Source organism: Colletes latitarsis, chromosome 4, assembly GCF_051014445.1.
Source record: "Colletes latitarsis isolate SP2378_abdomen chromosome 4, iyColLati1, whole genome shotgun sequence".
NCBI lineage: Eukaryota > Metazoa > Arthropoda > Insecta > Hymenoptera > Colletidae > Colletes > Colletes latitarsis.
The window spans coordinates 30,893,973-30,916,510 of record NC_135137.1 but is presented as its reverse complement, the minus strand read 5'-3'; the positions used below and the strand labels follow the sequence as shown (position 1 = coordinate 30,916,510).

At 41.2% G+C, this 22,538-nt stretch overlaps 1 protein-coding gene across 8 annotated transcripts in view; it reads right to left on the bottom strand.

The window, feature by feature from the left end:
* Positions 1–22,538, bottom strand: part of Rbp6 (RNA-binding protein 6) — a 1,141,481-nt gene that overhangs the window by 184,993 nt on the left and 933,950 nt on the right. The window lies entirely within an intron of this gene.

The following is a 22,538-nucleotide window of genomic DNA, read 5'->3' as shown; positions in this document are numbered from 1 at the left end:
TTGCAAATTAAAAATTAACACTTTAAGATAAACGATCTTTCTACTAATAAAAAATCCCACAATGCAAAGTATAATTTAACCGTTTAATAGAAATTTTTCTTTTAAGAAGCTAAATTAAAAAAATTACGATAATAATTTGAACTATTGTTAACGTTATTTTTTGCAGAATGCCTTCTACATCAACTTTTACAATTTCTAAAACTGTTTTGGCATTTAGAGTATACAGGGTGGTCTGTTTAACTTTACCATTAAACGCCATTCCTACATTTCATTCAGTAGATATTTCATTTAATAAGTATTTCACCATTTTAAAGACATACTTTTATCATTTTATTATCTGCAGGACTACTATTTTATTGCATGTATAAATATTTCTTAGCATTCTTTTTTTTTTTTAAATAAGACGTAAACTTGGAATGTGATAATCCTGCAAACATTCTCGGAATGCTCGGTACACCACAGTATCAAGAAAAATCTTCTCACGTTGTTACGAGTTACTGCTACGAGGTCGTGCCAGTTTCTAGCTAAGCGTGGCGATTATCCTCCTCTTTTATTTCGTTCCTATGGCAACAACCAGAGCACAGTTACAAAACGGGAGACTTCACATTTTTAATATACGGTGTAATTTTTAAAACCGTTTAAAGCTCGAACGCGTCTCCTAAGTTTTTAATGCAATTTTCTGAATCTTACGAGTCGCCACAATTTCACTTTAATTAAATCTGCCGTGCCACTCGATCTTGTTTAAAACAATGAAAGATTCAGTCGTTAAATATTACAGTAACTATACTATTCATACAATTCTATTGTCTTGCCATTCATTAAATTCGTAAAATAATAATTTTAATTTACACTCAATGATTATATCCATATTATTATTTTATTTTCAAAAGAATATAATTATGCCCTCTCTATCTATCCCAGGGAAATTTTATTTAACAATCATATTTATCAAATAGAAACAAGGAAGCAAAATTTATATAGAAGGAATATTCCAAGGAGGATGAAAAGGCAAAGTTCAGCAAATTATTCTGTTTTACAATTTTACTAAAATAACAGGTTTCCTAAAATTAATTTGAAGTAAAATATTTGTTTCGGTCATTTAAAGAATGGACGTACGAAACATTAATTCAAGTTATATTAACACAAGTAAATTTAGAAATAATTACAACAGCGTTTGTTTTGAATATTTTCTGGGGACCGGAACATGTTAGTTTCTCTTGATTACTCGATTAGCGAAACCGACATCTTTTTTCCGACATAGACAAACGTATACTTTAGATTTAACCTGTCGCTATATTCTTCAATTTCAAGCCGTGTTGTTCGAACCGCGAACAAGGAACGTGGATGCTGAGCACAGCGCTGTCACCGCATTGTAAAAGATCGCGTATCAGGAAATCTGGTTCCACAGCAATGGCGCTCTCTAAGCTGAAAATGATTGAGCAGCCATCGCTTCTAGCAGGCTCAGTGAGGTCTCGTCGGAACCTGTTAGGCAGTACTCACGACTACTCAGGACGTTGTCATCCTCGTAGAACGAAGGGAACGAGTGATCGATCTATTTCGACCAACGAGCATATCACGAGCTTTGATACTGGAAATCGTAGAGTAGGTTTTAACGAGGCGTTTGAAATCTCGAAATACGACCCTAAGAAGGCTCAATGTAAGCATCATACTTACGGAGTATCGAGTAGCAGAAATAATATGTACAGTGCTTTCGAAGGGAAATACTTGAACAATCGTTTGAAAAGTATCTAACAATATATGGAATATTTATGCTTTGTTCATTTGAGAATAGAGTTGAAACAAATTGTGTTTTTTTAGTACTAATAATATACGATGAGGGACTTTTACAAATTATTGCACAATTATGTATTTCTGAAGAAATGTAAACTGTTTCTTTTAGTATAATAGTTTCCTTTCGACGTTTCTGATGCCCTAGAGACGCGATTTTCTAATTGTTTTTGGCGATGGAATAGAAACGCCGATAGCATGAATAGTAATTATTCGGAATATCGATTTCTGGAAGCAAGGGGAATTAAACGTACCATAAATCCAATTAGTTCCATTCTGAAACTATTACGCGACGCGAATAGGTAAACAAGAGATGAATTATGTGTCGTATAGGAAAGTACCAAAGAAAACGAACACTAGAAATGAAATAAATTTTTGTAAGGTTAATTTATTTTAGTTTCTCCCGATATTCTTGCAATTTTGTAACGTTCTTCTTTTTGACGCTATATTTTTCTGAACGTTCAATTAATTCCTACAAATTTATTTTGTATACTCGCGCGAGCAGAAGGGAGAAAAAATTCTGTTTAAATTGTTCATTAATGAGTATTTAGTAGACCATACAGAATTTCAAAATGCTATGGACCATGTATTTATAATTTTACTACATGACAGAAAGAAATTCTTTGTTTTATAATGAACGAATGACGAATGCTATTTATGTGCTTTTACAATTGGAATTAACGTTTATTTTATTTTAATAACGATTATGTTCATGGAAAAACGAATGTGCGTTATTAATGATCCACGTTCCGGTTATTACCTACAAATAAATATGTTTTCCAAAGAGGAACCGAAAATTGGGGTCAAAATGTCGATAGATAATTAAAAAAGCTAAAATTAAGCTGCTGTACATGGTCCAATAAATATTCATTTTGTAACGCATTATCAGAGATAACCATTGTGCGATGCATTTATTGAAATTAACTATTCGGAATTATTCGGTAAATATTCAATAAGAATATTCGTAATTCGGCGGACGATATTCCATTCGATTCGTGTTATGCGCAACACAAATTCGCTAAAATTCATTCTACTTAAAATTTTTTCCAACAGTTTCATCTTCCGTTAACTCCATTAAACATTTTCTAAGATTCTTGCAATACTTCAAAATTATATTTCCACAAAACAGGAGTAGTTCGTTAAAAATTTTCAAGAATTCTCGAGGATATTCGTTTTTTCTTGGAGCGAGCGACGCGGAAATTGCTAAATTTCTAGCGCGCTGTACGGCGAACAATGCCCGAGCATGGTTTAGAATTAAAAAAATTCGCTAACGCGCACTGTCAACGAAAGGCAGTAAAATTTATAACTCAAGGTGTCGTTCAAATAAAGCACGGTCGCGTCGCGAATTTCGCGTTTTATGGAACTTTCCGCGCGGGGAATCTGGTCGCGTTCGGTAAAACGAAACTACGAACTGGATACGCGGACAAGCCAACTTTTACGTCGCCTCACGGTTACGGGGTTGACACTCGAGTACAATAACCATATATTCCGCGCGGTTGTTCCGTTCGGGAGATTCAATTTATTTCATTCCGCGTATCTCGCCCGGCGAGTTCCATTTAATGATCGATACGATTGCCGAACGCATCGATAACCGAGTCCGCGGTCGCCCCGACAACAGCTTTTCCCACCCTAATCAGCCCCGACGCGCACGATCGAAACGACTCACAAAAGAATCCTTCAACGATAACAAATTGATAACGTCGCTCTCCGCCCCCGCGGAAGGAGAACGAACACCGAGTCTCATCCGGCGTCGTTTTCAAGCTCAGCCTCTGCACGCGCGCGTGTATCGCGAAATTGGATCAGCGAATAATCAGGAAATTAATTAACGATTCACGGAGGGTCTTTGTGCGCATCCTATCTTCATCTCAACGGTACATTGTTTATCGCGGTAGCGACAAGCCGAGCCTGGCGCAATGGGAGGCGCGCGAGCCAAGTGGAGAGGAACGGACGTAACGAACATTGCGCTTATTTATCCCCCTTATACTTCTCGTTTTTTTTTTTTTTTTTTGCGTTTTTCATCCGGCGTGGTTACTTCGATACCTCGACAACGGATGACTCTCTGGCCTGTCTGCCGCTTGACACAGATACACATCCAGCACACTTTTTAATTCTGTTTTAATCTCCGAGTTATTGCTACTCCAGAGCTCACGCCGCTGGCTTTCCCTCCCATTCATCTCGTATTTCGAATACGCCCGCATATATGATTCCGCGCCGACGACGGGAATAATGGGCCGCGCGGCTCCATGCGCTCCTCTATAATGGAGTCGTTCGCTGATATAGACGCTCGCGGATACGCGCCTTCCTTCTTTCTTTTTATTTTTTATTATTTTTTTTCTTTTTTTTTTTAGCTACGTCGTCGCGGCGAAAATTCTCTGCCGCCAACGTGCACAATGATCAATTCAAGAAATTTCGAGGAAACGCGCCCCTCGGCTCGTTCCTCGTCCCCGTTGTCTCGCCAGGAACAATGCCGGATCGCGACCTACCGCGTGTCTCTTGGAAAAATATATTTCGCGGCCAGGCGAACTCTTCTGTGCGCCAGGACTTCGCGTATTAATATTCTTGAAGGCTCCTTGCGTCGCGCCATATTCACGTAATTGTCACGACGTGATATATTGTCGAGCATCGACGTTGTTCTCAGGGTAATCGTTCGTGCAAGTCGAATGTTCTTTGACAAAATTTGCAAACGAATCTTCAATATTTATTCGTTGTTTGCTAGACTCTCATAGTGGGCTAATCTGCTGTGGCGACGGTTCCTACGATCGTCGCCAGAGGGCCTATGCTCTTCTTAACTCTCTCACAAGTACTCTACCAGGTACCTATTCCTATATAGGATGTTCGGCCACCCCTGGGAAAAATTTTAATGGGAGATTCTAGAGGCCAAAATAAGACGAAAATCGAGAATATCAATTTCTTGATTGAGGTTTCGTTAAAAAGTTATTAAAAAATGAAATTAAAAAATTTCGAATCATTCTGGAAAAATTGTTTTCGATTGCGGGAGTCAATTACAATAAGTTTTGGTGAACAGACATACCCCCGAATTTCTACACGCTTACGAGGAAAAAATTCTTTATCGAAAATGCAATGTCTGACCACGAATGGATGATTCCCCTGAAATTCGGCGAAATTGAAAAGTTTCAAATCGTTCTAAAAAAATTGTTTTTAGTTGCGGGAGCCAATTACAATCATTTTTGGCGAATACACATATCTCCGATATCCTACGCGTTTTCGAGAAAAAAATTCTTTACCGAAAATATGATGCGAGGCCAGAAATGCTTCCCCGAAATTGTTGTGTCTAAAAAATGTTTAAAAAATCATAACTTCTGTACGGGTTGGAGGATTTTAATGATTCAAAATTCAAACAATGCGTATTAATGTAGCTCTAGAGCCCCAGTATAAGGGGCCGAAAAAATACATTGGATGTAAGGTCTTTAAACGTTAATAACTTTTTAACGAAGCCTCGATCAACAAAGTATATAAGTAGAAACGTATTCTGTGTTCTAGTTGAACTTTTTCATGTTGTTGATTTAACTACCCATTAAAATACGATGAAACTTCACAGATAAATCACATCATGAAAATTTGATCAAGTATGATCAAAAGTAATAGTAAAAATGTGTTCTTCGTTGTCGTGTTTGTAGTTGAACTTCATACAATTGCTATGGGGGTTTCGTGTTATTGCACATTGCCTAACTATTAAAATTCCCTGAGAATAATATTTCGTGGGAATATTTCTCCAGGGCGTGGAATATTGCGCACGAATCTAACGGCAGGGCATGGAACACGCGGCGTATGATTCTCAAAATCGTTCAGCGTGTTCGACAGTGGAAAGTAATATAACACTCGCGACGGGCACGTTCAATTTCCGGGGCGGGCTTGCAACACCGTCGACGATCGTAGTCTCGTACTCGACTCTTTCCCTCCTTTAACGTTAAACACGCTGCGGGCGTACAGAGACGCGGCCGTGCGTTCTACCCTTCGATCAACAGAGGCCAGCCGAAACGTTGCAGGGGGCTCATATGTTCGGGCGTTTGACAGCGAGGCGTTTAAATGCGAAATGCGATCGGTTAAGTGCGCCAATCATTGGCAGGGCGTTCGAGAGAGTCAAATAGAGTTCGGAATTCGACGTCGCGTCGTGGTACCGTCGGCGTGAAATTACGAATTGGCAACCGGTGGAGTCGCTCGACGAGATAAACAGGGAACGACGGAAAGAGAGGGAGACAGAGAGAAAAAAAACAATAGCAGGAGAATCATTCGTAATTTTGCGCGCCGAGTGCGCGGAATCGCGGTACCGTCTCTGGGATATTCCGTTTTTGTTTACGAGAAACCGGTGGCGTGGATTTTTGCACCGTTTCGCGTCGGAGTTGCTGTTGAAAATTGAATGACTCCTCCATCCAGCGCGACTCGTGAAATATTAGACGGGGACGAGCACGGTGCTCGTGACGCGAAAACGTTGGCGGGAACCGATGGTGAAAATTTTGAGGAGCTAATGGCTGACGAGACGGGCGCGTGCGGAGGGGAATATAACCGGGAGTATTACGCCACGCGTAGATAGTTTACACGTTGTATTAGACGGTAATTCCACCGTACACTCTCTCATATAATTGCACCCTTGCGGCGAACCCGGGACTTCTTCGAAAGCCTGGGAGCTGTTCGAGCGTGCTCGTGTTGTTTGCGTTGTTACGAAAATTGATTACAATTAACTTTGTGTGGCGGTGTTTAAGGTGAAGAGGTTCACGGTTCAAAGGGTAGAACCGTTCTACCAAGTGTTCTTATTACGCGTGTTCAAACCGTACTTGACGCACCGATTCTACGGCTCACTCTAGTCATCCGTGTTTAAGACGATAACCCACACTATTAAAATTATTCTGGCGATTATTCCCCGGAATTATTAAACGGTTACTGTTTAAGCGTTTCCAAAAAAGAAATATTTTTATGAACAAAATTATACCTTCTTCGTGTTCTAAAGAAAGTATTTACTTGACACTTTTTTATTAATTTATTGGCAGAGACAAGTAAACAGAGCATTGCTAATTTTATTCATAATCTATGGTTCGTTAAATTTAATTAACCTACTAGTACAATTTATTTGTTATTCAGTGACGATCAACAATTCGAAATATTACGCGTAAATGTATTTGCTAGATATTATAATTGTATTGTTAAAATGTCATTAAAGGTCTGAATTGATATTGAATCGAATAGAATTTTCCAAAATCAGATTATAGCAAACGATAAAATAGATTTGTTAATTAACTGAATAGGATGACGCAGTGTTTAGTGTTTGTATATCGAAATAATTAAATACTGTTAATATTGATTTACAATTTTCATCTACAAAATGCTACGCAAAGTAAATTTCACTGACTAATTCATGCTGGTATTCATAGAAAATGTACACTTTAGGAGCATATGGTGCTATCAAAATATACATAGGATTGAGTTAAACTCGCGTGTCATATATTTTAGACCAAATATAACAAATACTAGTCATAATACTAATTACCTTTCGTATTATTGCTTAATATTTCATGTTGTGTCAAAGTTCTATTGACATCTAACCGATTGGCAAACAGTTTGAAACGATATTACAAGCCATCAGAATTCGACTTACGATAAATTAATTATCTTAAGCACAGCTTGAAATTTTTTAAAGAAATTTTTTTATCCAAAATGGAAAGATAACGCGTCTTCAGCCGAGGAAGCAACAAGTGACAAAACACCTCGTAATGAATTCGTTAATCTTTGCCCTTGTAATCTTATACGAAGAAACCATAGCGTCGAACCATTTTCTCGCCTCACGCAGAAGTAATATTTGTACCCATTACCGAGGAATAATCGCCAGAATAATAACCGGAGAAATAATAACGGAGGTAAATTGGACGAGCGTTGGGGGCGCAAGGGTGGAGAGATTCATCGGTGAATTCTGGTTCGTTCCCAAAACTGCGCTCGCGAGCGCCCGATTACACCAACGTGTGCCACACGGCAGTTCCCCAAAGTTTCAACCAAGCTTTAAAGTCGAGTAATACGCGGTCAGGATCGATACTTTCGTATATTCATCGTGCACGAATCGCGCCGTATGTCTCGGTTCCATGAAGCACGATTGAGTCTCCCTGGCTACTCGAAGGACGCCTCTAACTCGATGAAAGGTCCGCCTTTAAAAGTCCACCACTGGGCGGTTAGATCGATTCATCGATTCGGGAACTCGTGCACAGAGAGCTCGATATCCTCAGCCTTCAGGAAGCGACGCTTAAGACGCGGATACGACGGGCATAAGCGAGATGCCTCGAGTAAATGCGAGTAATTCCATTCACCTGAGCTGTCGTTAATCGACTAACCGCCCGTAGGTCAATTATACTTCGAAACATTTCTCTAGGTGTCTAGCCGTGTCGCCCATTCAACGATAATGACGATCAACCACGCGACTTCTGCTCCAGATACGACCGGAAATAATTGACAGAGGAGGACCATAGGCGACGTCCCTTCTCGCGCCGATACAAAGGATCGAGTCATTGTCTGGACTCGCGATAACGACTTCGTTTTTTCTTTCGAGATTTACAACAGACTTCGCCAAAGTGTCGCGTGGTTAAAAATATTTCACGCGTATTCTTTTTTAGCGATGGAAAATTCTTCCGGGGGGCGAAAAGACCCTTCGAACTAGAAGTCTGGCAGCTTATCTAGTTACACACACATTTGTTCACGTAAATTTTGAAGATTAAATACTTCTGTGTTGTCTGTGTTTAATTACGAAGAATGAGGGTATACAGATAGTCTTAATGAGTGAATCATAAATTAATAACAGATCATGTGTACAATCACGTGTGTAAATATATTCTACTAATTTACATTTAGTCCTACACATTCCTGTAAGAAGCATTGAGCAAAATTTCTTGTATAGCTTTTAAAATTGCCTTCGAACAAAGAATTAGAACTTATATATTTCATAAGTCCCAATAACAAGAAGATTTAGAAGATGTTTCTATAAATTTTAAGCACCTTGAATTTAGAATTGCACGTTAAGAATGTTCGGAATATCAATTCATCAAACTTCCGTTCAGTGTTTGGAGTTTCGGTGTAATGGAAGTCATGGAAATTCTCAACCGTCTGAAATCGACGATGGTCATCGACGTACCCAACGGTTTTTGACGCTCCAGCGCGCCGGGCGAATAGAAATGCACACGCCGTCGGTGTATTTGGCAATGAATATTTATCGTTCCTTGAGGTCAGGCTTAACAAGAGTTGCAGCAGGTTCGTGGATGCAATTCGCGGCGTTCCACTTCGTATCCTTCAGCCCCGATTCCGGCGTCGATTTCGACTCCTACGTTTCCTACGGCGGATCCCTGAATTATTTAAAGAAATTTCATTTGTCAGAGGCTCGTGTATTTTCAGCGCGCTGTCCTTATCTACGGCCCTCAGTCGTCCCAGCTTCTCCGTCGACGAACACCGTCGCGCGGTATTTCCCTCGGTTTCCCGTCGTTTCTTCTTTTTCGCAGACATTTTTTTTTTTCACCCCCCCTCGGTAAGCGAGCCAGGCGCGACCTGCAGGCCCTGCAGCTCGAAATGCATGCATCTGGAACGACCACGCCTCGAGGGTGCCGCGGACGGGCTGCGACGGGGGGTCAGAAAAGAGGAATTGCGCGAAGCAGGACGTCGTCGACGACGACGACGACGACTCGAGAGGGCCACTCACGTTTGAATTTTAAATTCTCCCCTCTGGATGGAAGATTTTCCGGAGGCGAGGCACAGGAACGGAGCAAGAAGGAGGACACCTCGGCGATGGATTAAGCTCGCCGAAGCACGAACGAGACGAAGGGGTCAAGTTGGCTCAGATGAGATCAGCATTCTGGATAGCGGCGAGCACAGACGGATGCACGGACGGAGCGAAAGACGAAGGAAAAGACGGAAGAGGCGCGCTAGAGACACTTCGCGCGACCTTCCGGAGGTCTGCACACCGCCTCGAACCGATCCACTCGTCTCTTTCTTCTCGCTACACTGAGAAATCGACGCCCTCCGTTTTTCTCTTCCTCTTCCTTATTCCCTTTCATCCACTTCTACGGGTAGTTCCTTCCCTCCCCTGTTACCCTGGTTCAACAGCTCGTCCAGATTCCTCGTTTCGTCTCTCTCTCCGCTTGCCTCCTTCGCAAGCTCGCGAATTCTCCTTTTATCCCCGTTGAAAGAGCGCCCCGATAGATAGGGGCGGAAATTCGTGAGGTAGCTGCGATCCAGACCGGGTCCACGAAATTGCAGCCGAAGCGGCTCAATTCAATCGCGCGAGAAACTCGCGCTACCGGTGGTACGCGCGAGCCACCAAGGGATGGAGGACGATTTAAACGTGGAAAGAAGCGGGGACCAGGGAGGAAATACGTTTACGTCCGTCGGATCGTGGATTATTTGGAAAACGGAGCAGATTCGATAATAAATATGCGTGGCTGCGCGTGGCTGCACGTGGCTACTACCAGACGGGTCACCGGGGACCAGGAGAAATTCTGTTGAAATGCCAACGGGACAGGCGACGTACGAACGATAAATATTTTATCAAATATCTAATTCGTAACATGACCAAAGGGCTACATATACCAGCATAGGAAATGATCTGACTATGACTAATACGAATATCACGACGTAGGAATGTCAGATTATCATCACTAGGTTCTTTAATTTCATTAAATAAATCCATTCTACTAATTTTTATTCTTTTAGAAATAATAATACCAAAACGATTAATTATGTTGAATGCATTCGCAGTTCGAAATATAAAAATTCACCAAGACCAGTATCGTAGACATAAGTACAATATTATTTCTATAGTTAACTACGTAGATTTTAGGGGTTATTATTTTCGCGTACTAACTTAATTTTCTTTTCGATAAAAACTTAGGCAACAGAACTAACAAACGCAAAAGACAGTGTATTCAGGTTTGTTTATGTAGCATTTTTCAATATATATTTATTCTATTTTTATTCGCAAATAATTTTAGTTCAAGACAAGTAGCTCTGAATTTTCGACGTGCGGAAGTAGAAATTCTATAATTGTGTAAGAGATCATCAATTCATGAAAAAGATCAACTTCATTAAAATTCTGGACCACAGACTATCCCTTCGAGATCGAAATTTAAGGGTGTCTTCTACCGTAAACCGCCAAAAAATTCGATTTTATTTTTTGCATTTTCTTAAAGGATATAGTTTTAGAAATATATGTGCAAAAGCATATCATCGAACTCCTAAAATTAACGGACGTTTAGATGCGGTTTCTTCCATGAAATCTCAAGATCAACTAGACCAATTTCGTTCAAATTTGGCATAAACCTTCAGTAACATGTGTCGCTATAGCTCATACTAGAATAAAGTCAAAATCATTATTATTTCTATTTTTTTTAGCCTGTTGAAGTTAAAAACAAAATGATGCCATTTTTTTAATTATCAATTGTTTTCTGTCCTTTTAGTACCGATTATAAAAAAATGTATCCCAAGAATCTTTATCATTTTTTTTGACTTAGACAAACAGAACGACTGGAATCATGGAAGCCATTGTAACACTTTTTCAAAGGTTCTGTACTGCCACTAATTTTGACTATTTCTCGTTGTAAAAATTTATGAATATTACCGAAAGAGTAATAAATACATACGCGAAATGCGGATGCAAGAACTTGCATAGTTTCTTTATAAAAAAATATCAAATAGAACATAAAAAAACGCATTTTACAGTGGAAAAACTCCTTAAACAACGACGTCTGGGGGGATTTGCGACGCGTATTATCCGCGCGTTCTTGCGTTTCACGTCGAATTTATGTCACTGCGGAGAAGATTAAGAGAGAAACTTAAACAGCAGTATCTCGAGGATTTCATATCGAAGAAAGCAGAGACCGACTTCGATGCAATCGCGCGCGAAACGCGCGCTGCGTCTGGCAGTTGGTTAAATCGCTATAGCCTGGCAAGGAAGGGGAAAAAGGGAAAAAGGGATCAGAAAGGAGGGGGAGGGGATAACGGTGGAAAGAAAAGCGCGAGACGGTGGGCTTGGTGGAAGAAAAGTGCCGGGGCCGTCTTCTACGTTTCAATATTTCAGAATCTCTTGCTATCCTGCCGCCACGAGGATTCTCTACTTTGAATATAGTATAGCGGACGGTCGTAATGCAGGTGACAATTGGAGCGTGTCGATACGCCGTTCCGAGATTCCCATAATAGAATGGAAAGAACGCCTTTCCCTATCCTAGCATCGGTTTTCCTTTATACCGAAAAACCGTCCGGCTTATGTTATGCATGGTGGATGTCGCAACCGGGTACTCGTTCGCTATCTCGCTGATAAAGATCCGCTATCTCGACCGTGGATCCGGATTTAAGGAAATCACGAATACGACTGAGACCTCGATCGTCGACATGGAAACGCAAGGATCAATTCCATTTCGCGGCGCAACGGTGTCTCTTATCTAACAGATAATACAATTCGTGAGACCATTCCGTGATACGATTCTTATTACAATTCCCTCAAACGCGCTTGCCGTCGAATACGATCGACGCACAGTAGGCCAAAACCGAATGAAACTTGCTCAAATTCACACGGGCCAGAAGACATTAGGCAGCATCGTTATTTTTTATTTTGTTAAGTTAATTTTCCTTTGTTATATGATTTACAAAAAGAATCCGTGTATCTATCAAGACGAAACGGAAACTATTTCTCGTATTTAAGAACGTATTATTATATTCTGAAAATATGGAACAACTTTTTGCATTCGAAACATAAGCATAATGAAATAGAAAGACAATCAAGACTCTCTCCAAGCTTTTAAAAACGTACAAGCGAAACGACAACAAATTTATTAGGAAGTTTTAGGAATGTTCCTTTAATGTTAATTTTCTTATAATTAAATGCAATAATAATTAAAGTTTTCATTTAAAATATACAAATACGGTTTTGAATTCATCAAATATGGTAGAGTATAGTTACATCCCAGTACAATGATAATCTGTATTTAATTTGCAGAAGTATTTCTTGTTACGTTATCGCGCAACTTTTGTCCTCGTATTAGCTTTCATGCACGAAGAGTAATTAGGGATTTATTAAGCTTCAAATTACATTACAAGGTACTCCGCGAAGACAATGTTAATAAGCAGCAACGATGATCAAGTACGTATCAACGCCAATAATGTTAGTGTACAGGGTATTTTAAAATTTATGGCAGATGAATTGTTAATACAGACGAATTCAAGGAATACATTTAGTATACATTCAGAATTTTAATTACGATTTTCCTATTCGAATCGAATCAAAAATAAATTTAAATAATAAAAATAAATAAAAACATTTTTAGTTATTTCGGTGATCATTACGATCGTGCAAAGTTCGCGTGATTTTACGAACCCGCATTTTTCAGCCGCATAAATCATATTCACAACGCAATAAACTTTCGTGTATTACGAAAAATTCGTTTCATATTTTCAGACTGATATTTTTTCTATTAAAATTATCGTTATGTCCTCTGTTATTATCACGTATCTCCTCTTTATGAATGTATTCTGTTACACAGACGTTAAACGATCCTCTCGAGAGCAAATAGATTATTTTAATCTCGATCTCGATTAAAAATTTCCTCGAAAACGAATCGATAAATACTGTTTGCTCTCTGATTTCTCTCGTCAAATTCTAAGGATTCGACTGCGCATCGCAGTCAGATAAATTATCTTAGAGCGTACTTTGCGCTGACCGATAAGTCAAGCCCCCCCCCCCCCCCCCCCGCCGAACTCAGCCGCCTGACGTCGGATCTCGAAATAGGAAATCGTCAATAATTCTCGGAGACTCGGGGTAAAACGGGAGGATCGGAACTAGCGACATATTTAGGCTGAATTGGATGGCGACGGTAAGCGACCCTGATCCTTTACGTAACATCCACGACCTGGAACCATCCATCGTTCAGAAGTTTCCAAGCAGTGGCTGGGCGACTTCCACGGCGGAGTTTTCGAAAGTTGCAACGACGCGCGAAACCCTATTCTGATACTCCGCTCGGAGGCAGATACTCGCCAGGCGTTGGTGCCTGCTCCCAAAAGGCGATGCCTCGAGAGTTTCTTTGACCGACTGAAACCCTCGGCTGAGAGGGAAAAATTTTCCGCGACGCGAGATCCTTCATAAAAGACACGATATTTTCACAAGAGCTCGCATCAACCCTGCGCGCACCGCGGGGGAAAACTTTTCAACACGCTTCGACGAATACCGGAAATTTTTAACCCTCCATAATTCAACCCTCTGACGTTCCTGCGACGTTCCGCGCGTTTGCGCCTGTTTGAAGAGCATCCAGCTTCGTTTCTAATTTTTCGTCGATTTTCCGTGGAAATTGGAACGTTACTTTTGTCGTGATACCTGTGTTTTCCTATAGTTGGAAACAAATTCTCTCGTTCGGCGTCGTTCCGTCTCTACGTTACGTTCGATGTATTGTTGGAACGAAACTTTGATTACGGATGGGGATAAAGTGGAAAAATACTGTTGAATGTGATAATTAACGGATGAAAAATTTGTCAAATATGAGAGTAATCATCGCAACAAGTTAAGCACACACCACCAATTTGCTACTACCACTCCTGCAGGAACAGGAAGCTAGAAGATTAAGAAGAGTCTGGCCAGTCGACCTCGAGTGAGGGTTAAGAAAGCTCCTCCAGAGTTCTGCTCCAACAGATAAGCCCATGGAATGCACAATTCTGATTAGCAGTGTTTATTAAAATTAAAAAAAAAATATATATGAGAGTTCTATAATGGGTGTATTAAAACTGACGGTTCGAACTGTATGTGTGCAAAAAGAATCAAATAGCTGATGTTAGAGTCATTTAACGACCGGTTGAACGATTTATATTTTTTTGCGAAAACTGGACAAAATTTGATATCGCATTCTGGTTAATTTCCAATGTAAATAGAAATATATAGCAAAGATGAAAGTAGAGAATTAGTTTCCACTGTCTCAGAATAGTCTAACAACGCATATTAAAAATAGTCAAACTTTATATGCGTGCAGTTCTGAAACTACTAGTGTTTTCTTCATAATTGAGTCACTGTTAGAAGCGGTAAAGCTTTCTCTTTAAAATGGTTTTTGGTTTATATCGATCTTTCTCTTTCTCCGTCTAACACGTTGGACCTCTAGCTCTCTCTTGAACGTGAGACATGTGTGACGTAGTATTTACTATTTACTTGCAAGTTCATTGACCTCGCGACATACACAATGAAAAGTAAACAAACGCTTTGAACCCTCGCATCTCCGGAACTAATTAAATAAGCACTCATTTTAAAGGGCTTTCCATCCTCTATCCTATGCATGCAATAATTATTCTAATTTATGCTGTATTCTATGTTTATTTTCATATTTACTTCGACACTAGGCATCTAAAGAAATTTCAGCAATTCCTATTGATTATACGACTGGTATGCGAAAAAACTGGATTATAGAATGTTTATTTTATCGAAACTGAACTTCAATAAACCTTAAAATACAACTTTCTATACATATAATGCAAGAATTAGAAGTACGTAACAAATCCGAGGCAGTAGCGAAACCCACGGCCACCGATGCGTTAAACGAAAAATCATTGTTCGGCTATAACGATAAAGTTTCAATTGCTATAATTGCCCGGAAGGTTCTCCACTTCAGCCCGGTATATCGAGTTATGCAGAACGAGAAACGATGGAGTCGGACGAAAATAAACACTGAAATTTGCTACTCTCGTCCACGGGTCCGCTCTATCAACGGAGCTATCGATCGCGACGGCGCAATTACCAATCAGGAACCGACAAAGCGGAACTCCGTGGAAATCAATCACGACTTTCCGGCCGAGTAGAGGCTGCGGACCGATTCCGTGGCCAGCATCTGGCTCACAGAGGTGATCTTAGAAGTTAACGGAGGCCCGTGGCGCCGTTCACGGAACCGTGCACGGGAACCGAACGGAGTGCTAGAAACAGCTTCGAAACTATTTCGTACCGATCCCGGATGGAAGTTTGGCGGGCCAGGAGGAACTATTCGAGGCGGAGAAATGGGCGCGGCGGTGCAGCGTGCATACGTGCCGAAGTTGGCGGGTTAGGTTTACCGCGCGCCACGCGAGTTGCCCCGACCCTGAAGCGCGAATTTCTCTGCGACTACGGCACGGAAACGACCCCACGCGCCACCAGAGTTCCGTGCCCGTTCCCAGTTCCGGGTCCCAGGATTACGTCAAACCGGCATAACATATCCGGCCGCCGCCTGCTGCTCCCTGTCGCACCAGCTTCCTCGAGTTCCCCAAGTCTTCGCCCGAGATTCTCCTTGTCCACCGAAGAGGAAACCCACTCACTACCCCTCGGTAATTGCATCCACCTAGACACCAAGCTCTGCCAGAAGATTCGGAATCCCGACGTTCGTTAAGTCGAGACTTTGTGTCGCGGTTCGACTGTTGTCGTTACAGCGACGCGCGAACCCCGCGCTGGTTGTTCGAGGGACTCGTCGATCTGGGCGAGGAGTAAAATTAGAAGTGACCAGGCTTGAAAATTTGATTTATTGTACTATTTGTGCAACCCTATTCTTCGGGCATTAAAATTTGTTTAATTGCTTATTGAGTCTCGATTTATTTTTGGTTGAGTATTTGAGAGTAACGTCTGAATGACAGAAGGTAATTTCTAATGTGGTGACGCAACAGAGGGCTACGCTCAACCTCTATCAAGAAATTTCAAAGTATTCTGAAAAAATTATGTTTAGTTGTGCGGGTCAATTACCGAAAATATGATGTGAGGCCAGAAAATGTGTCCCCCAAATATCGTGCATATCTTTAAAACGTCATAACTTCTGAACGGATCGAAGGATTTTAATGTTTCAAAATGCAAACGACGTATTTTAGTGTAGAATATGTATACATTCCAAAAATATTCGAAAAGTTGTTCCTTGACCCCGTAAACTAAGAAACCCCCATAAAAGTGGTCCAATTTTCAAACAGTCGTAACTCCTACAATAGTGAATATAATTCAATGAAACTTTTTTCTGAAGTAGAAAAGCAAACAAAACTATTATCGAGGACACACGAGAAGAATTTATTTCTTCCCGAAAAGTGAAGAATTTAAATTGCATACGTCGAAATGGTCGACGCGTCGGAATATCAGAGCGCAGAAAGATTCGACAAAACCGTCCCTAATTCCGGAAGAAAATCGTCGGGCAATTCCATGAAGCGTGATTACATCGAGCACAATTTTCTCCGTCCTGGATCGAATCCTCCCCGATCCTAGATCGTCGTCGTTGCACGAACAGAGATTCAATGAACGATTGAAGGTGGACGTCCTTTTGACGCGTGTTCACGCATGAGTAAACGCGTCCTTCTTTCGGAGCCATCGCCGGTAGGCAATCAGGAAGGACGGAGAGAACGGTCCTGGGGGCGTAGAGGAACACACACGTTCCATCCAGGAGCAATGTGCCAGCAATTTATGACAAGGTACACGCGCAAACACATGCGCCCGGGAGTATATAAACGCGCGACTCGTCCGCCTACGTGTGCAAATAGACGGTGGTGTCTGTGCGAGGCTACGGACCCGTGGCTTGTGCACAGCCTTATAGGTGCACCCCTTTCCTCCTCTACGCCTTCGCGTAAGGGTGGAGCTCACGAAGAGAAAATCCTTTGGCCAGCGAAGCTTGGATAATCGCGCCTCGAGCTATAGTCGCGCCTCTTCGCCGGCTGCCACGCTAGAGAGAAGACACGCTTTGCTGCAATTGCAGCTTGCCCATCCGCGTGGAAATCATAGCTCGCTGCGGGACTCGAAATTGTCCGGAAACGCTCGGATTCTTCTTTCACGGAGGCAACTTCTTCGGAGATTTGGACGTAAAGAGGTCGCCTCGAACATCGACAAGGATCTCTCTTTGTAATTCCACGACCCGTTCCCCGATCGTTGTTCAGCGCTACCCGTGGCACCGCCTCGATCCACGCGAGATCGAAATCGAATCTGGGTTAGGGGACATTACGACCTTGAAGGAACCGATCTACCCCCGTCGTCCCCGACTATCAAAGGAACGATCTTCTTTCCAGCAAAGGATCTCTATCCGCCCTTTATTCGCCAATCGACATACGTTTTGCACTTCGGTTCGGTGTAAAGAAGTTACTTTTCGGGGTTGTCGTTTCTGGCACGCTCGCCAAGGATTCGTGTAACCTCCAAAAGAAATATCCAAGAAAATATTCTTGGCGGATGGTGCCGTACTCTTCTTTTCAGCTTATTACTTCGATGCACTCTACGCGTCTGAGGAGAATAAGAAGCAATTTAAAGGAGGTTCCCTAACAATTTCAGTCGAAGAAATCATTACGATTACCGAAGGTTTCGAGTCTGAAAAGTCTCAGGAATATTTTCCACGTAGTTAGACGTTGAAATTCGGGACAGTAACGTAACTAAAGGGCTAGTACGGAAGTACCGCGCGTGACTTTAGTAAAATAGGAGGATGAGGACACTTGGAGGTAAAGGCTTTAGAAGATTCTCAAAATTTGATGAGAGCAAGTATGTACAGTGCAGTTGTAAACTTTTTGAAGTTTATTTCTTTCGTCGTCGTCGTGGCAGGGCTATGGAAAACGCGTATATCGACCGAAAGTTGGCGTTTATCCTTTCAAACACTTGCTGCGTAAGTGCTAATAAGATTTAGAAGACACATATTTCCACGTATTTAAATAATATGGCTTCGTAAAGTCTTATCGCGTGGCTATTTTGTATTAAGAACAACTTTAGAATGTCGTGTAAGTGATCTGTGGGCGACACGTGAATATTCGAGTGTAAAAGGAGAATCACCTAAATACTTAACGTTCGAACTGTACTGGTGCAACTGGTAGACGCTGAAGTGCATGATAGTCGGTGGAAGAGCGACGAGGAAACAGTGACCAGCGAGTAAGAAGATCCATCGGTGTCTCGTTGATTGCGGCCGAAGTTGCTCGTTCACAGAAAATCCGACAATAATCCCCTTAGGGGTCACAGACCGGCTATGGAAGTACCATATTGTGAAATCTGCCGGAGAGCAATGATGTTCGAGGTTTGAGGCTCGCAGACTCGTCCGACGGGGGATGGTATTGGATGTCATCGCGAGAGAGATTACGCGCCGCTTTGAAAGAGCCCGCCGTGTCTCTCTCGTTCCTTGGCGATTCGCTCTTTCTTCTACCCATTTCCTCCTCGCCGCCCCTCCCAGAGAGAACAGTCTCTCTCCTCTTTCTTCGCCAGAGGTACACCGCTATTTCACCTACTCCTTTCCACGCTGTCGTCCGTTTGCTGAGACGCGCAACACATCTACCCGTCGCCTGCGTCCCGCCCCGCAAACCCTGCGGCTCGACCCCACCTTTTTCCACCCCTCGAGGCAGCGGGAAACCCCTGTGGTATTGAAGGGAGCCAGCTTTCATATCCCATTTGCCCCTATTTTTCATAAGCGATATTAGAATCTATCACTGAGACCCGGCAGGCACTCTACCCGAAGAGCAGAAGGGATGGAAACCGAAGGGGGATCGAACAGAGGGGCAGGAAGGGGTAGGATACCGTTAAAAAAGATAGAGAGACTCCCGATTATCGGCCGGGTGGGGTAACTCGATCGCTGACGATTATCGACCCCATTGAAGCAACGACGTGAATGGATCCAGGCTCGCGACAGCGAGACCCTCGCAATTCGTATTTCTCTCTCTCTCTCTCTACTCCTCTCGCCGTAGATGGAGACGAGAGTTGAACTGGCGTATATATTACATTAGCAGTCTGATATTTCATTCATCCTGACGCCGGGTATATCTCGTTTCTGGGTCTGATTCCGATCGAACGATCTCATTTCGCGAAGCGCCGCTGTAACTGCTTCTATTTGACTTTCGCGGACCATTCGCGCAACCAGATTTCTACAGGGCGTTTCCAAATTCGGGGTGCAGACGAAAATACAGCGAATCTGCGCGGGAAAATAAGTCGAAAACGCGAAATGACATATTTTTTCGCGTGTAGCTTCGTTTTTTAGTAAAACGATACTAAAGATTTGTGGTCTCGATTATAAAGGTGTTATGTCGCCATTTCTGAGAATTTTACTTCCCTAAAACCCCGTTTACGTCTAACTCCTTGGATTATTTACATTAGATAGTAAAGTGTTAACAACGAATTGAAAATAATTATTGCTTAAAAACTGTATTGTAATTGTAAGAATTGTTAACGGTACCTCTTGTTGTTTTTATAATATAATTATATCCTGCGTTTTGTGAGGTCACAGCACAGGAAGAAAGGAACGTAAAGCACCAACGCTTGAAAAATTTGCTTTTCATTTGTTTACCTCCAAAGTAGTTCCACAGGGACTTTCTTGCTTGGATAAGTTCTCAAGGGATTTCGAATATTTCTTTGGAACAACTTTCAGTTCCTACGTCATGAGACTCTATTAATTTCAACTGTTGTTCCATGTTATAAAGCGCTTTATCCTACTCTAGTGATATGGTTTACATTCAGTTTTAATATACATTTACACCTTATAGAATATTTTTATATTAAGTGGTTATATTTTAATATGATAAAAAGTCGAGGAAAAAATATTTAGTTCCAAATATTGTTTAACTTGGTTGTCTTGAAATATTATTTCTTTTCCAAACTAATTTGACTGGAATATTTGACCCTAAAATTTAAAATCTTTTAAATAACACTGTAACTCTGTTCATTTTCAGGTCACATAATTTACGTTAGAAATTCAGATACTATTATATACAGGGTGTTCAGCCAACCCAGGGAAAAATTTTAATGGCAGATTCTAGAGGTCAAAATAAGACGAAAATCAAAAATACTAATTTGTTGATGGAGGCCTCGTTAAAAAGTTATTAACGTTTCAAGTTCCGTCCGAACTGAATTTTTTTCTCGAAAGTGGGTAGGATTTCGAGAGTATGTAGAATGACCAAAAATTATTGTAATTGACCCCCGCAACCGAAAATAATTTTTCCAGAACGATTTGAAATATTTTGTTTCGCTGAAAAATTTAGGCACCTACCCCCTGTCGATTTTTCTTCAAAATTCGGTTTTTATTTTTAATGAATTTGGTTGGCGTTGCATGGAAAAGTTGTTTAGTACATTTTTGTAGGTATCCGTGAACTCTACTTCAGAAAAAAATTTCAATGAGATACGTTCACTATTGTAGGAGTTATGGGCGTTTGAAAATTGGACCACTTTTATGGGGTTTTTCGCATTTTACGGGGTCAAGGAGCAACTTCTCCAATATTTTTAGAATTTCTATACATTCTACACCAAAATACGCGTTGTTTACCTTTTTAAACATTAAAATCGTCCAATCCGTTCAGGAGTTATGGTGTTTTAAAGATATACATGAAATTTCAGTGAAACATATCAACGGTATGGTCAGACATTATATTTTCGGTAAACAATTTTTTTCTCGAAAATGCGTAGGATTTCGGGGGTATGTGTAATGACCAAAAATGATTGTAACTAACCCCTGTAACTAAATATAATTTTTTTAGTATGATTTGAAATTTTTTAATTTCGTCTAAAAATTCAATACCTATTCGAATTTTTTTCTCGAAAGTGGGTAGGATTTCAGGGGTATGTGTATCCACCAAAAATGATTGTAATTCAGCCCCGCAATCAAAAATAATTTTTTCAAAATGATTTGAAATTTTTTAACTTAATTTTTTAATAACTTTTTAATGAAGCTTCTATCAGGAAATTGATATTCTTGATTTTCGTCTTATTTTGGCCTCTAGAATCTCCCAATATAATTTTCCCAGAAGTGGTCGAACACCCTGTATAAAACACAGCTATTTAATTGGTCAAGAGACAATTTCATCGAAATAGTTCCCCATAAACCTGCCAATAAACACAGGAAGTTTAAAAGTGTTCAATGACTATGATATCCAAGTTTGGCGTGGCTTATTATTGGTCGATGAGCCGACAATAGCTGAGATCAGTTAATTTCCAATAGAGATGGCATAATTGTTCAGCGTAAGCAGTGCCTGCAGTGTCTTCGGGGATTCGAGTTTCGTCACTGTACACACACAGGCGCATCCGACGACTATGGGGAAATTTCCAACGCGTTTTCGAGCGATCGAACGATAATACTCGAGGGAAGCTGGCTCCTGCGAGCCGTGGATGAGAGAAATTTCTTGACACGACCGTTATCAGTCGACTAGATAGGCGTCGAAGAGCTGCCAACTACACCTTTGAATTTCAACCGATCGCGTCACGCGTAACAATAGATAACCACGATGGCCGATTACACGGGCTTTTATTCAGATGCGATTAACATAAAGTATAAAAGAAACGACGCGTGCCAGGAATCGAAACGGAACGCGAATTTACATACCGTACGCGTATGTGTATAAACGACCAAAGGAATTCCATTCCCGTGGAAAGTATCAAAACGTGAATTCATCCTGCCTCGATTAGAATCGATAACGGTGCGTATAAAATTAGCATAACACGTCCTCCATCTCATATTTCAGTTCTTTCCTTTGCAAATGCGAGAGTCGTTCTGAATTTCTTCCGCGGGTACTCTTGCATACGTCTGACAAGAAAAGCTTATTCTCCTTGGAATCAGGGGATTCAGAAAATTGGAGAACAACGTATGCAAGTAGAGTAGTTGATCTGCATACAGCTCAAAACTATCGTTGATGCCATAACACAATTCTAAAATGCACAATCAAAGATATAAAACATTTAAAAATTCTTGTTGTGGCGCTGCTTCGCTGCGCTGTGGAACTCGAGAAATTCGTAGGAAGCGTGAAAAGGAAAGGAGGGGGAGTGTTTTGTTCGAGTCTACTAGTGAACTCGTCAGTAGACG